Here is a 16,645-nt window from a genome sequence, read left to right on the forward strand (position 1 = left end):
TAACTACAACAACATTCATGAAGCCAGACAGTTATTGTAAGCAGACTTTGGAAGCAGACAATAGAACCGGCTTCCTGTAGCCACAGACCACTCCCTTGTATCAAGCTCAACCAAAGATTAAGTTGAAAAATTATCAAGTGTCATTGGTAACTGTTCTAAAAGAAGAAGTTCAGTACTACATTATTCTAAAAGAAATTGCCTACAAGTAAGAATTCAATTAACTGTGGGTGAGAAAAATGAAAACAAGTCAGTATTCACTAATGAGTTTTCCGTATAAGGTCAACTGATGAGAATGCACCCAGCTATACTTGACCTGAAGATACTATGCACAAAGCCTTACTTGGCAAGTCTAGAATTTCTATTAACTAAGGGCAGAATGAGGGAGAGCAAAGAACTACTTCTAAAACAATTTAGTATACAGATGGCATAGTAGAAACCCTCCCCAGGACAATGTATACTCCATTAATCACACTGAAGAAAGCAGATGCATTATTCATTCTTCTTTTCTTTTTGTTTGAGAAGCTTGTTTATCTCCTTCTTGGCCATTCCAATGTGCTTCGAAATAATTCCATGTTGGTTTAGTTCAGGAAGCAAAAGCGGGAAAGTTTTGACCACGTAGCTGAGAGAAAGGTTGTAGATCTGCACTTCCACCAAGCAACCACAGCAAGAGAAACAATCAAGGTGATTGTGATGGTTAAGGTTGTGTGTCAACTTGGCTAGGCCATGATTCTCAGTGGTTCGGCAGATATGATGTAATTACCACCCATGGTGTGATCTGATGTGAGCAGCCAATCAGATCAAGAGCCAATCGGATCAGCCAATCAGATCAACCAAGTCAATCAGCCAAGGAAAGGAGAGTTTCCTTGGGAGTGTGGACTGTATCCAATATATATGGATATTCTGGCAAAGCTTGCTCTCTCTGGATCCTGCATCTGACTCGACAGGCTCTGACCATTGGTTCCTGGGACATGAGACAGCAGCCTGTCATCTGACCTGCAGATTTTGGGTTTGTCAGCCCCTGCAACCACGTGAGTCAGGAGAAGCCAGCTTCCACAACTGCGTGAACCGTTTCCTTGATATAAATCTCTCTCTCTGTCTCTATGTATATATGCTTCACTGGTTTTGCTTCTCTACAGAATCCAACCTAAGACAGTCATGAAGTACACTTTAGGCTTTTCTTCCTTTAGTGTGAAGAAGCATTTTCACCAGCCCACAGGTCTGCTTCGAGTTTTCACTAGATTGCTTCAAATTTCATGGAATTTTTGCTGTTGCTTGGTGGTCCATTTACTGGAGCCAAAAATTCTAGGAGCCAGAATGGGAACAAGGTTGTCAGCCTAGCATAAAAACATAATAAAACAGGAAATGCCAGAAAGAACAGATGGATCTAGATAGTAGATCGTCAGAAATACCAAAGAAGCCACCTCCATGATGGCAGGTAGAAACCAGGCTCTTTCCCATCAGAAGGCTTTGTCAGCCCTCAGCATCACTTCTTCCTGTCCCTGCCGCTGCTCTTACACACTTGGAGCCTCTGCAGCCAGCATGTTGGTGCTGTGATTATGGCTCTCTGCCATCATCTCTGAGGTGCCACCTCAACAAGCTCCAGAGCCCAAGCCACCCTCCAGGATACACCACCCCCCACCCAGCCCTCAAGCAACCCCAGCCAAAATGGCGGCTTTTTAAAGCCACCACATTTTAGAGTGGTTTGTTTCACAGGGATACAAAACGAGAACACTTGCCTGAACCCTAGTTTTCATCTAAAATTGGGTGTGATTACAGAGCCCAGTAGGTCAGAATCAGATTCTAGCATATCCAGGGAGATTGCTGGTTTAAGGCTCGACTCTGCCACTCCCCAGTCATGTGTCTTTGGTCAAGGGACTTAACTCATCTGTAAAATGGAAGATAATAATAGTACCTACCCCATGGGCTCTTGAGGGTTAAATCAAAATACCATTGCTGCTGAGTTGATGCGGACTCATAGCGACCCTACACGACAGAGTAGAACTGCCCATAGGGTTTCTGAGGTTGTCATCTTTACGGAAGCAGACTGTCACATCCTTCTTCTGAGGAGTGACTGCTAGGTTGAGGGTTAAACACGTCAATGCACGTGCTACTGCTTGAAGCAGTGCGGCACAGCACATGGTTAATGGCTAATAGACACTACCTATGAGTTTCACCCCATTACCATGCCATAAGGAGTCCTTGGGTGGTGCAAATGCTTAAACGCTTGGCTAACCAAAAGGCTGGTGGTTTGAATCCACCCAGGGGTGCCTTGGAGGAAACACATGGAGTCGCCATGAGTCAGAATTGACTCGACAGCAACTGATTTGGCTTTTTTGGTTTTATCACCTCACAGGACTGTTGTGAGGTCTGATGCCGTGTTGAGCACCTAGTGTGCATTGAGTCCGTGTGCATTCTTATTATTTAGGATGCATTCACTCACTGAGCACCTACTGTGTGCCAGGCACTATTCCAGGAGCTTGGGACACATCGAGAACAAAACATACCAAGATCTGTGTGTGAAGGGGGTAAGGGGCAGGAGCATTGGGAGTAGGTGAAGTTGTAAACTGGTGAAGCCCCCCCCACCCGTTAGGTGACTTTACAGAGAAAAATGGGGCAGGGCAGGTGAATCATAACCTTCGGTGAATTGCCCTAAGGCCCCAGGAGAATGTAGCTCTCTCAGCAGACACGCCCTGCAAGAAGCACATCCAATTCCAAGCCCCGTCTACCCTGGAAACAATATTGCCATCATTCAGTTCCAGCACAATTCAAGACCCTGCACAATGGCGCACAAGTGGGGCCAAGTGCCCTGGAGCCAGCCCATCACAGGTAGTGTCCTCGAAAAGAAATCCTGTTTTCCTGGTACCCAAAATGAAAAGCATATTCCTGGGAAAGTGCTGTTCAATTAGAATTACCGGAACCTGGAGGGGGCGGAGCCAAGATGGCGGACTAGGCAGACGTTACCTCGGATCCCTCTTACAACAAAGACACGGAAAAACAAGTGAATCGATCACATACATAACAATCTACGAACCCTGAACAACAAACACGGATTTAGAGACGGAGAACGAACTAATACGGGGAAGCAGCGATAGTTTCCAGAGCCTGGAGCCAGCGTACCAGTCAGGTACGGCACAAGCACAGAGAGCTGCTCCACCCCCCTGAACTAACCCCGGGAGGGGGACCAGCCGGTTCCACGGGCGGCGTGGGACGCAGCCGGTAGGAGAAGTCCCCGGGAGGCAGTGACTGATCTTGGAGCAGAAAGAGCAGCATCCGAGCCGGGGAACCGTCCCGCAGGGATTTGGACTGCTCGCAGGTACGCCATAAACACGGAGAGTTGCTCCACCCCCTGAACTAACCCCGGGAAGGGGACCAGCCGGGTCGCGCGGGCGGCGTGGGACGCAGCCGCTAGGAGAAGTCCCCGGGAGGCAGCGACTGGTATTGGAGTGGGGAGAACAGCGTTCCAGCCGGGACACTCGGTCGCGGCACAAGCACGGGGAGCTACTCCACCCATCTGAACTAACCCTGGGAGGGGGCCCACTGGTTCACGGGGGCGGCACGGCCACGCGGCTGGAGGGACGAGAAGTCCCCGGGAGGCAGCGACTGATTTTGGAGTTGAGAGTGCACCGTCCCAGTAGGGGAGCCTTGACGCTGGGCGTGGGGCTGGAAGCGGAGGATCTGACCGTGACTCCAGCGGGCCAGACCCCCTGGGGGCAATCTCCACACAGCCAGCACACATAGGCGACGCGCCCGCGGGAATCTCAGATATAACAGTCATTCCAAGCAAGACAAGCAACTCTGGCTATATTCTGAGGTGCTACTCTCCTATCTCTCTGTTCCCTCCCCCACCCTCCCCAGGCGGCTTCATTAACATCTGAATAGCCTGAGCCAGAGGGAGAACTCTGATAGGGATCTGACTGCAGTTTTTTTTTAGCGGATTTTCTGGAAAAACTAGTTTCCCAGCGATGGCTCGGAGACAACAATCCATATCAAACCACTTAAAGAAGCAGACCGTGACAGCTTCTCCAACCCCCCAAACAAAAGAATCAAAATCTTTCCCAAATGAAGATACAATTTTGGAATTATCAGATACAGAATATAAAAAACTAATTTACAGAATGCTTAATGATATCACAAATGAAATTAGGATATCTGCAGAAAAAGCCAAGGAACACACTGATAAAACTGTTGAAGAACTCAAAAAGATTATTCAAGAACATACTGGAAAAATTAATAAGTTGCAAGAATCCATAGAGAGACAACATGTAGAAATCCAAAAGATTAACAATAAAATAACAGAATTAGACAACACACTAGGAAGTCAGAGGAGCAGACTCGAGCAATTAGAATGCAGACTGGGACATCTGGAGGACCAGGGAATCAACACCAACATAGCTGAAAAAAAATCAGATAAAAGAATTAAAAAAAATGAAGAAACCCTAAGAATTATGTGGGACTCTATCAAGAAGGATAACCTGCGGGTGATTGGAGTCCCAGAACAGGGAGGGGGGACAGAAAACACAGAGAAAATAGTTGAAGAACTTCTGACAGAAAACTTCCCTGACATCATGAAAGACGAAAGGATATCTATCCAAGATGCTCATCGAACCCCATTTAAGATAGAATTACCGGAACCTGTTATCACCAGGTAGACGTCTGGTGAAGGTGTCAGTTATCACAATTAATTAGATCTTCTCCAGATTCCTGACATGATAGCTTGTCAGCAGGAATGTCCAAGTCCAATCAGAGCCACCTCCTGCGTCTGCAAAGAGAGGAGGGGGATTGATCCCACACCTGGGCCCATGTCCCCTTAACCTCCTGCTGTGGGAGGTTGGGGCGCTGAGTCCCTTCCCATCCAGGGAGGCAGTATTCCCTCAATCACTCCTTACCCAAGGTTTCGGAAGCCTGAAAACAGGAGGTGAATGGGAAGCACCAGCGTGTTCAGGACAACAATAGACAGAGTGTAATGATGATAATGATAGTGTGACTCTCATGCTCTGAGCACCTACTGTGTACCGGGCCCTGACTTAGGCATGTTATGCACCAAAACCAAAACCAAACCCAGTGCCATCGGGTCCATTCCGACACATAGCGACCCTATAGGACAGGGTAGAACTAACTGCCCCATGGAGTTTCCAAGAAGCGCCTGGCAGATTTGAACTGCTGACTCTTTGATTAGTGGCCGTAGCACTTAACCACTACGCCACCAGGGTTTCCATGTTATGCACATGAGCTCATTTAATCCTAATGTGAAGTGTGACCACATATTTTATATCCCAGCTGGGGCAGTTTTGAAAGTGCAAAGAGGGCACTGTTAATAATTACAGGAGGACAGCAGTGTTGATGGTCACTGACTCCTAACAGCCCCCTCCCATGGGCTCCAGGACAGGTTGCTCCTCCACTTCTGAGGTCACTGCCACAGCTCTAGCCACTGTCCCCTCATACTGTTCCATGTCCCCATTCTGTCCATGAATCCCTTCTCTTACCCTGCCTGCGTCGTCCTCACTGCCACCTGGCATGATACATAGTCGGTCAGTTGTTTCTGGGTCTATCCTCCCCTTTTACTGTGGGCGCTCTATGCGAGGAGGCTGGGTCTTGTCAGCCCGCTGCTATGCCCAGTGCCTAGAACAGGGCCTGGCCTGTGGGAGTTACTCCTCAGACGTTTGTTGGGGATAAATGAATGATTGAGTGAGCAAATTAATGATAAGTCATGGCATAGAGGAACTGGGACATGAATCCACGTCTCCTCTCTAGGGCTTTGTGGGGTGTCAGCACTCCTGGGGGAACCCTCAGCCACTACTAAGGCATGGGAGGGGGCCGCAGGGCAGCTTGGGTCTGGGCAGGGACGGATTATCCAATAGGTGAGGTATGCACATGCTTAATTGTGCTTACTTACTTTAAGTGCTACAGCTGCTAACCAAAAGGTTAGCAGTTCAAATCCACCAGGCACTCTTTGGAAACTCTGTGGGGAAGTTCCACTCTGTCCTATAGGGTCGCTGTGAGTCGGAATTGACTTGATGGCAATGGTTTGGTTTTTTTGGTTTACTAATCTGTAGTGTGGAGGTGAGAGAGGGCGAGGATGCTCAGGGAGTATGAAAGCAGGGTGTGTTCAACACTGGGCAGAGCTAGGAGAAGGTGAAGGATGCAGTATGAGACAGAAGAGGGGACACAGGAGCCCCAGGCCTGGTTCCACCACCAAACAGCTGTGTGACCTTGGACCTGTTGCCTCACTCTCTGGGCCTCTTCTTCAGGAGTGAGACAGCAGCCTGCTCACAGGGCTGCTTTGAAGATGAGGAAGGCAAGAGGGGTGCAGCGGCGCCTTGAACAAGTACACTGGGCTCTAGGAGAGGGGTTCACTCTGACTCTCCCAGAGAGCCCAGGCCTCCCTGAGAAGGTCCCCGCTGCTCCCCAGCTGCCAGCAGCTGGCTCATCCCCTATGCAAACTTAATTATGGTGCTTAGCCAACCAGGCAGCCTCTGCAGATCCCATTGGCAAGTGGGGCTGTTAACCCTCTGAGTCAGTCACTTAGCAGCTGCAGATGCGGACAAATAGAGCGGTGGGGGGCAATGTCAACAGGAGCCAGGAGGCAGGGTCACCCCGGTCGAGGCTGGGAGTCAGTGCCCTTTGGAAGACTCAGGTTCTCTAAGGATCTTCTGTGCCTAATTGCTCCACCTTTTGCCCTACTCATTTGACCAACATGTACTGAGCACCTTCTATGTCCCCAGTAATATGCTGGGTGCTGGGTCACTGTGGGGAGTGAAACAGACATGGCCACTGCCCTCCCGGATGTCAGAGTCTATCAGGTGGGATGGACATTAATAAAATAATCACTCAAATAGGTAATTATCTGCTGGGGTAAGCATTACATGGAGTCCCTGGGTGGTGCGAACAGTTCAGCTCTTGGATACTAACCGAAAGGTTGGCAGTTTAAATCCACCCAGAAACGCTTGAAACAAAGGCTCAGCGTGTACCTGGCACACAGTAGGTGTCCAATCTCTGGTTATTATTATTTTTAAGAGTGTCTTTATCAGAAGTGTCAGTAGAACTCATTGTATTCAATTTGCTCTATGGCCTCGGGGAAGCTGCTTTCCTCACTGTCCACAGTTTCCCTGTCTGAACATGGAAGGATAAGGGAGATCTGGGCTCAGATACCTAGAGTCAGGCTCCGAGTAAATGGCAGGGTCCCAGGATTCCTTCTCCAGCCTGAGGCCTCCAGAGTCACAGCAGCCACTGGCCGAGAGGCGGCTGGGCTGAGCAGGAGGGGTGGGGGTGGGGGAACATGACAGGCTCATCCAGCTCTCCTTTTAGCCCAGTGCCTGAGCGGGTGAGACAGCTCAGGAGCCAGGCGCCCTCCTTGTCCCTCCCAGCCACTGCACTGGCTGCAGACTCTTTCCTCAAACCACTCCCCAGCCCCTCCCAGGCTCTGGGCATACCAGCCACACTCTCCACTGGGCCCCAGGGAGTAATTTCTAGATGAAAGGACTCAGAGCTGGCTGGAGAGGCCCTTAGATCATCTACCTAGTCCCCTTTTCACAGAGGAGGAGACTGGGGACCAGGGTCTGGCTCTGCTCACCATTGATCTAGCCTCTTTCTTGCACAATGCACAGCACACAGCAGGTCCTTAATGAGTTATTTTTGGGTGAGTTGGTGAGTTAATGAGTGACAGAGAGGAGTTTGACTAATCCAGTTACCTGGCAACAAAAAGGGACCAGAACTAGTCTCCTGAGCCTAGTCCTTTATCCTTACCAATATACCCCTAACATGAGTCCGGCCCTTGAGTTTGCAAAATCTTTCCAGCCTGTACCACTATCCTCCCACATTTTTAACCCTAAGAACAAGCGTCAGAGGTGAGAAAAGGGAAACTCTGAGAGGGGAAATGACTGGCCTGTGTGAGCCCAGTTGGAGCTGAGGCAGGCTGGGAAGGTGACTCTGAGAAGCTTCTTATGGTTTATGATTGGTGAAGGTGAGGCCGCAAGAAAGACGGCTGCGTGCCTGGGAGACACAGCATGTTCAAGTCCAGCTGCTGCCCCTGCCCCACAGATATTATTAGGCCGGTAGGGCTCAGGAGCCCCTGATTCTTGCAGAGGCTCTACCTCTTTCCAGGCCACTGTAAAAATGTTCATTTGCTCCCCTGCAGGAGGAAAATGCTAACTGGTCAGTGGGCAGGCCTCTGTTCATCTTCACTCCAGCTTTTCCTCCTCATTGCCCACGCTTGGTGCTCTGGCTGGCTGGTGGAGTGTGGAGCCACCAGGAGGGCTGGAGGGTCCCAGGAGAAGAGGAGACTATTCTGAGGGGGTCACTTGGAGGGATCTGACCCACGTTCCTTGGCCGGTGTGCATCCCTTAACTGTCCCATCATTGCAGAGAGAGAGACCGAGGCATAGAAATGGGCCAAGGAAGAGCAGGGACAGGTGGAGATACAGAGACAGAGAGTCATAAGGAGTGAGGGGCAGGGAGCTCTGGCATGCTGCCTCCTCCAAGAAGCCTCTCCTGATTTCCCTAGCCCTCCTCTGGGCTCCTGCAGCTCTGACTGTGCTCCTCCCCTAGGGCAGTTCTGCTGTGCCTGGTGCCCCTGGCTGTCTGTGCCTGGATGGGTCTCCTCCACCAGGGGGAGCACTGAGATGGTGAGGGCTGTAACTGTATTCACCGCCATCATCCCTGGCCAGACGCTGAGTGACAGAGGCTGAGTCACCTGCCCAGGGTCACACAGTGGGAATAGCAGGCTTCAAACTGAGGTCTGCCTGCCCCTGAGGCCTGGCAAGTTACAGCTTCCGTAAACAAACCAAAACCAAACCAGTTGCAGCTGAGTTGATTCTGATTCATGATGACCCCACGTGTGTCAAGTTAGAACTGTGTCCACAGAGTTTTCAATGGCTGGTTTTGGAAGTAAATCGCCAGGTGTTTCTTCCAAGGCACCTCTAGGTAGGCTTGGATCTCCAACTTTTTTGGTTAGCGGCTGAGTGCTTAACCATGTGCCCCACCCAGGTAATCCGCAGTCTCCATAAGACCCATCTAAACTACTAAATTATTCACTTCCAAGTGGGCATGGACTCCCCCTTGTTGTGACCAGGAAGAAACCATCTGGATGTAGGCTGCCCTCTTAGAACTGCAGCATCTGGCTCTGCCCCACGTGATACTCTCCTCATCACCCCCACCCCCAGTCCAGGCCACCCTCACGTCTGGCCAGAGAACTTGCACAGGCCTTCCCCTAGCCTCTCTTCGGCTCCTCCAGTTTCTTCTTATCTATCCTATTAAGTCAGTTTGAAGCTGAAAACCCTCCTAAGATTCCCTCCCTACCACCATGTTACCCCCGGGATAAAGTTCACACACCTCAGCCTGATGTTCAAGGCCCCTCTAGGTTTGGCCCCTGCCGACCTCCCTGGCCTTGTGGAAGCCACATCCACTATGAACCTCTATGGTCCAGCCTCACTGAACCCACCATTTCCTAAACAATCCTGGACTTTGCACATTCTGTTCCCTCTACTGGGTGTGCCCTTCCATGCCTTTAATTCTGAGCAAATGACTATTTATTCCTCAGAGCCCAGGTTTTAGGTTCTCCCTGAAGCCTTTCCCCCTGACAGCCCCAGGGACCAGTCACCCCTTTCCTCTACCCCTACCCCAGTTTCCTGCTGGATTGTCATATGTTTACTTCTCTGTCCCCCTGTGAGACTATGAGGATTGTAAGCGCTAAGGCCGTGTCCAGTTCATAAGTCCAGGTTCAGGGCTCAGCCTGGCAGCAGGAAGGATTTGTCATTCTTTCGCTCATTCATTCACTCATCCACTCATTCAGAAGTCTGCACTGAGCACCCACTACGTCTGGGCCTGTAGCACTGAGTCAGAACAAGTCCCTCCCCCAAGGAGCCTATTAAACAAACCTGCAAATTAGTGTGTGATCATAACTCATGTTAAATGCCCTGAAGGAAAGGAAATGGGTTTGAGAGAGAATCTTAGGAAGGAAAAGCTAATTTAGATTGGGAGATAGTGGTCAGAGAAGATTCTCTGGGGAGATGACATCTAATTTGATGTCAGGCAGGGGGAGGGCACCGCAGGCGGAGGGACCAGGTGAAAAAACCTGAGGGGGAAGGAGGCCCCGAAGCCCTCCGGCCCGCCTGCAGGGACTGGTGGAGACAAAGGGTTAACCGCTGTGATGCTCTGATCAAGCTGCGGAGCCGGCTTGCCCCTCCTGCCTGTGATTAATTCAGTTTGGTAAAGCGGTATTTATGCTGAAAGTTTAATCGTCATTTCTGGTAGTAAAGGAATTGAAAAAGAAATTGAAAGTGTCAGGCGATGCATTAGGGAGGGTGATGAAGTGGGAGGGGGGCTGATCACCTTCTCCCTGTGGGTGTTTCATAGGCCCAAGAAATTAGTTAAGTTTCTGTTTCCTCAAGTACAGGAGTGATGGATTAAGAAGGGAGTGGGCAAGGGGGACAGGGTGAGGCTAGGAAGAGAAAGATTCCAGCGTGGAGGTGAAGGGAGGCAGTGTTAGCTGTCACCAGCCCCAGCCCTGACCAGGGATGAGGAGATGGGCCAGAGAGGGGCTGGGACTGGTCCACAATGACACAGGATGTTGTCGGTAAAGTGAGGTTTGGGTTCCGGGCCTCCCTCCTCCTACCACCAGGCTAGGAGAAGATGCTGGTGGGGTCTGGGTCTCCAAGGGGAGGGAAGCCCTTGGTAGCTCTGCTCCAGGGTTCCCCCACAGAAGGAGGGAAGTCTCCATCTTCCCCATGCTGCTTTTCTGCCTTAAACCAGAGTTTAAGAAAGGAGATGCCCACCCGTGAAAGGTGTCCCCTCACTGGTGGTCTGTGTCAGGACAATGTGAACTCATGCCTCTGTGAGTTTGCAGGAACTGGGGTCTCCTCAGCTGTATCTGGGCTATCCTAGAAGGCTCCTGACCCCAGTGAGGACTAGGGCTCCCCCATCAGACTGGATGATTCTAAAGAGAGAACTGTCTCCCCCATCAGACTTGGGACTCCTGAAGGCAGACTGACTCTTAGCAGGTCTATGTCTCTTCCCTCAGACTGGAGTGCCCTCAGGCAGCCACACACCATCCCCTCCCACTACCCCACCCACCAGCCTAAGGCCTCCCTGGAGGCGGTAGACAAGCCCTTCCCATTGGACATCTTCTTTTCAGACCTCTTGCCAGGCTGGGACGTGGAGTGGGCAGAGTCTGTGGACATCCCAGTGGTCAGGCTGGCTCTGTCCAAACTTGGCCAGCCTGGGGGTGGTGGTGGTGGAGGGTAGAAAGCTGGAAGTGTGGGGAGCAGTATGCTGACTCTCAAATCCCTTGGATACAAGGGAAAGTCTGTGTTAGGAGGCCAGGGGCCCAGGAACCATGAGGACAGGCCCTCACTGTGTTCTCCAGCCTGGGAGGGACCAGGCAGGGCCACAGCCAGCCCCTGGCCATGCTTACCTCCTGTTCCTCAACAGCCATGGAACGGAGAGCCCAGTGTTGGTAGGCAGAAGGCCTGGGCTTCATTTATTCATTCATTCAACAAGGGTCACTTGAGCATCTACCATGCACCTGGCACCATGTAGGGCACTGGGACGCAGAGGGAGCATAAAGAGACAAGATCCTGCTCCCACAGAGCTGGCACCCTTGTTGGTGAAAGACCAACAATAAACATGTGCGGATAAGTAAGGTCATTTAAGAAAGTGTTAAACACTGTGAAGGAAATAAGGAGGGAGGACATACATGGTGAAGAGCACCTGGGGACGATCCTGTCACTGGGTGGTTGGGGGAGGCCTCTCTGACGAGGGGACTTGAAGCTGAGGTCTCGGGGGTGAGGAGAGACCGCCCTGTAGGGCTGTGGGGAGGGTGTCCAGGCACTGGGACAGTGATCACAAAGCACTCAGCACCACCTAGGAGTGACCCGAGGATCAAGGTGGCCAAGTGGTAGGGATGAGGAGAGGGCAATGAGACTGTAGATGTTGACCTGAGATGGTACTGGTTCCCACACAACTGTGTGGACGTTGCGAGGACTCTATAGTTCATTCTGGGAGCAGTGGAAGCCCCTGGAGGGTTTTAAGCAGGAAGGTGACACAGTCTGGTGCGTGTTTAAAGGTCACACTTGCTGCTGTGGATAATGGAGTGTGGAGGGCAGGAGGGAGCAGGGGACATGGCAGGAGCCACTGCAGGCGCCAGGTGTGAGCTGGGGGCGGCTGGACCAGGGAGGAGGCAGCAGAGGTGGGGAGCAGGATATTTAACCCAGATACATGCTGGGGGTTGGGTCAACAGAGCTGGTGATGATGGATTTGATGTGGGTGGTGGGAAAAGGGGAGAGTCTAGAATGACTCTCAAGTTCCCAGCTGTATTAACCTGTGGCAGAGGTGTCATTTGGTGGCACAGGGAAGGCTGGGGTGGATAGGTTTAAGGGAGAAGAAGTTCTTTTTTGGGTATGCCAAGTTTGAGCTGCCTCTTGGATGCACAGCTGGGCATTATCGAACAGGCAGTCGGCGCTTGTTCTGTGTGCCAAATATTTCCTATTGTCCTCCCAGACTCATGGTGGGATTGCATTTCCCTGCCTCTTGAACTTGGATGAGGCCATGTGACTTGCTTTGCTCAATGAGATGCAAATGGATGTGACACACGCAGATGGGAGCCTAAGGACCTGCGCACAGTTCACCTGCCTCCTCCTTCCTTCTTCCTGGACGACCTGCAGTGCTCTGTGGGAGGCTGCTCCGTCAGCCTGGGATGTAGGGAGAGGACGATGTGGATCTGAGGCCCCAGCAATCAACAAGGATAGGGAGCATGATTGAGGAAGAAGCCTTAGTGATATTAAGCCACTGAGATTTGGGGGATATTGTTGTTGTTAGTTGCTGTCGAATCAGCTCCTATTCATGGTGACCCCACGTACAATGAAGGGGGACAGTGACATTCACTGAGCTTGTCCTGAGTAAAATCCTCACCAACATCAAGCTATATAAAGTGCTATATAATTGTCAGCTATTATTATTATGATTAATCTTCATAACTAACCTGTCATCAAGGGCTCGAATCACTGAGCATTTATACCTGACATGGGCCCTGCTGTAACTTTCTAAGTTTTCTAACTCACCTAATCTTTATGACACCTCCACAAGGCAGGTATATTTTATTATGGTTCCCTCATTTTATAGATGAGAAAATTGGATAGTTAACCAACTCGTTCAAGATCACACAGCATGTAAGTGTCAAGGCTGGGATTTGAACCCAGGCCATCAGGCTTAGTGCCCTGTGAGTAACCATGGCCTCTGTGTAGACTCTCAGTGCTCCCAGGTGGGGATCATTATCCTGACCTGACAGCTGAGGAGACGGAGGTTAGGAGGAGAGGTAGTGACCCACCCAAGGTATCACAACTGGAAAGTGCCACCATAGATCCTGCCTGGGCTGGCTGCCTGCTGTGCTCCACCGCCCTGGTCCCTTCAGAGGGGCTTCAAGGGGACCCTGGCAAGGGAGCCGGGCTTTGTTCTCCAACAGACCCAGGCTCGTGTCCCAGCCCTGCCACTCAGTGGCTGTGTGGCTCTGGGCCAGCCACTCAACTCCTCTGAGCCTCCAGTTCTTCCTCTGCAAAATGGGGCAGCCAGGAGCTTGTTGGGGGGATGGGAGCAGAGGCAGGCATAGCTGCCTGGCACAAAGGAACACGCAAGTGAGCAAGCAAGCAAGCAGACAAACAAAGGACAAAGGAGGGGAGGGAACACAAACCAGCTGATTCAAACTCATGGCAATGCTGTATGTGTCAAAGTCGAACTGTGCTCCATAGGGTTTTCAGTGGCAAACTTTTGGGAAGCAGATCACCAGGTCTTTCTTCTGAGGCACTTCCGGGTGGGCTGGAACTGCCAAACTTTTGGTTAGCAACCGAGCATGTTAACCATCTGCACCACCCAGGGAGGCTGTGCTCTTCCCATTCTCCCTTGGAGCTGAGGCTCTGGCATTCGGGCCAGATTGTCCCCTCCTGGGGTTCTAAGCCCCTGCTATGGGATGCTGGGGTGGGGGGTGGATGAAGGGGCTGGGCTGGTCACAGCCCACCAACTACTTCTTGGGAGGATAGACAGATTTCTGCAGAGGGCAGCCGGGCCCCAACCCCGCCCAGCCTAACACCTGGGCCCTGCCACCTGGACTCCAGGGCCTGGACCCCATCACACACAGGGCAAGACCTGTTACCTGTGTGGTCACCACACCATCTCCCCACCCTGCCACCTTGGGGTGGGCAAATAATAGAAACTAAGGTCCTCAAGGGCTCCCCCTGGGCCTGCAAAGCCCTGTCTCCTGTCATTCTCCCAGCAATCTTTGTGGGAGGAACAGTTACTTTGCCCAGATTGAGATGAAATAAAAGAGGCCTGGAGAGGTGAATAAACAACTAGGAAGCAGGGAGCCCAGGTCTGCTGGCTTCCAGGATCCTGCTGTTACCCCCAGGGGTGGACCTGTACCTGCACTGGTCACCTGCTCCCCAGCTACCCTCGTGCTACCATCTGTCACCCGACCCCACCTCCCATGCCCTCCCCTGAAAAGGGGGGTGGCCTGTGCCTGCTACCACCCAGTCACCCAGTGTGCCTGACGGCATGTGCACAAGCGTTTATACCTGCATGCAGGCCCTTACCCCCAGGTGTGTCTTCATGTCTACATTCACGACACCTCGCCCCCAACTCCTTTCTACACGAAGGCCTCTTCACGGCCCACTTCCTACCAATTCTTGTTTCTGGGTATGTTATGAAAGTCAGCATCAAATTTAAAGCTGAAGGGAGAGATAGGCAAAGAGGAGCCAAATCTCATTTTATTTATCTGTGGCAATAGCCCAATTTTTCCAGCGGTAATTATAATAATTAAAAATTCTGTTACGGTCTGTGTGGAGGGATGCACTCCCGCACAGCCAGCTGCAGGATGAAGAATGGGCAGAGTGTTCTGGTAACGAGATCCAGCTCCATGCCTCCCCCCAGGCCCAGGACAGTTCTGCTGAACCTTCTGGAGCTAGAACACAGGGTGACAGAGGTCAAGAAGAAGAGGCCACTCTTCCAGGGGGATGCACCTGACCTGGTGACCCTCATCTGTCCATGCCAAGAGCCCTTGGCTGGGCCTAAAGACACAAGAGAAGTCAGCTGAGTCCAGGCCTCCACCTCTCAGCTAATGCTTGGCGTGGGGGCTGGGTGTCCTCAGAGCTGAAGGTGCTCTTGCTGAGCTCTGGGGTCTGGAAAGTTGCAGGGTACATGGTGGGTCCCCTCCCAGGCAGTGCCAAGTAGCTGCTGTGGGGCCAGCCTGGCCTGGGCTTTGCCACCAACCCGTTGTGTGTCACCAACCCACGCTACATTGTCCTGGCTTTTGGCAGCTGTTGGACACCTTCCCAGCCAGCTCCTGGCTTACCTGACAATCCACAGTGATAGAAGCTGCTCTGAGACAGCAGGGGCCTCGTCTGCACTGCCCACCTCTGTCTTCAGTGCCCAGAGCAGGGCCTGGCACACAGGAAGCTCTTAAGAAATATTAAATACTAGTTTAATGACGACACGGATGTGTGCATAAACAGGACACTCCATGAGGTAGGCATTATTATCTCCGTTTAAGAGAAAAGGAGACTGAGGTTCAGAGAGGTGAAGTGACTTTCTCAGAATCATACAGCTGGTAAGGGAGCAGAGATCAGGAAGGTGAAGGTCAATGACAGGGCTAAGGGAGCAGCGTGAACCCTGGGAGAGGAACAGCCAGAGCTGTTGTGCTCCAGCTGTCCCTGGAGAAACTCAAGCCAGCCTGTGTGAGGTCCCAGTGATGGTGGCCTTGGGGGAGAGGCAGAAAGGAGGGAGGGAAGGAAGATGCAGCCACATTTGCATAAGGGGCCCACCTCCTCCAATCAGCTGGGATCAGGGGTGAGGACACCAGGGCCTGACCAGTCACCAGGGGCTGGGAGCAAAGGCAGATGGAGCAAGGTCAGGCTCCTTCTAACTCAGTGGTCAGGACCCTACCCCTGTGCTCACCATGGATCTCCTCCACAGGTTTTTGCCTCTGATCATCTTCAGTTCTCCCAACAGCCCTACATGAAAGGCAGGAATAATTATCTCCATTTTGCAGATGACTCAATTGAGGCCCAGAGATGTCATGTGGCTTGCCCAAGGTCACAGCAAATCAGCAGCAGAACTAGAACTGGCACCCATGTCCCTGGCTCCCAGCCCAAGCCCCTCAAGCTTCTTCCTGGCTGCCAGGGCCCAAGGCCCCTGCTGGACATCATACTCCAGGCCTGTTCCGTTGGTGCTATCTACCAAATGCTCCACCCAGGGCTTAGCTCAGAGCTGCTGGTGACTCCCCTTCTAGTCTCTAGTCCTGACCCCTTGAGTCCCGCTGCCCCCAGACACACGGGTCAGGGACCCACAGACTGTCGGGGCTGGCAGGCAGCCCAGAAGCACCTGGTCCAACCCCTGAGGGGAAGCAGGAGGGAGCAGTGTTCCCTCAATGGCCACATTGCACCCCTGACCTCCACTCCAGATGCCCCCAAGGCCTGACTTGGATGCTGCTCTCCGCTGCGTTTCTCCCCTGGCTTCCTGCCTCACTTGTCCCCCAGCAGTTTCTGTAGGGGCAGGTTTTGATTTAAAAACTTTTGGGGAAAGGAGGGCGGCCTCATCCTCGGCAATTACTAAGAGGCGGAGGTGATTTACTCTGCCGGGAAATGTTTGCTTCTCTAGAGGGATCATCT

The 16,645-nt window shown here is 51.9% G+C and overlaps 1 pseudogene; it reads right to left on the minus strand.

Moving 5' to 3' along the window:
• Positions 1–489: 489 nt before the first annotated feature.
• On the minus strand, positions 490–1,571 carry LOC100654896 (ADP-ribosylation factor-like protein 6-interacting protein 1; annotated as a pseudogene).
• Between the last annotated feature and the right edge of the window lie 15,074 nt (positions 1,572–16,645).

This window comes from Loxodonta africana, chromosome 3 (genome assembly GCF_030014295.1).
Source record: "Loxodonta africana isolate mLoxAfr1 chromosome 3, mLoxAfr1.hap2, whole genome shotgun sequence".
NCBI classification, from domain to species: Eukaryota; Metazoa; Chordata; class Mammalia; order Proboscidea; family Elephantidae; genus Loxodonta; species Loxodonta africana.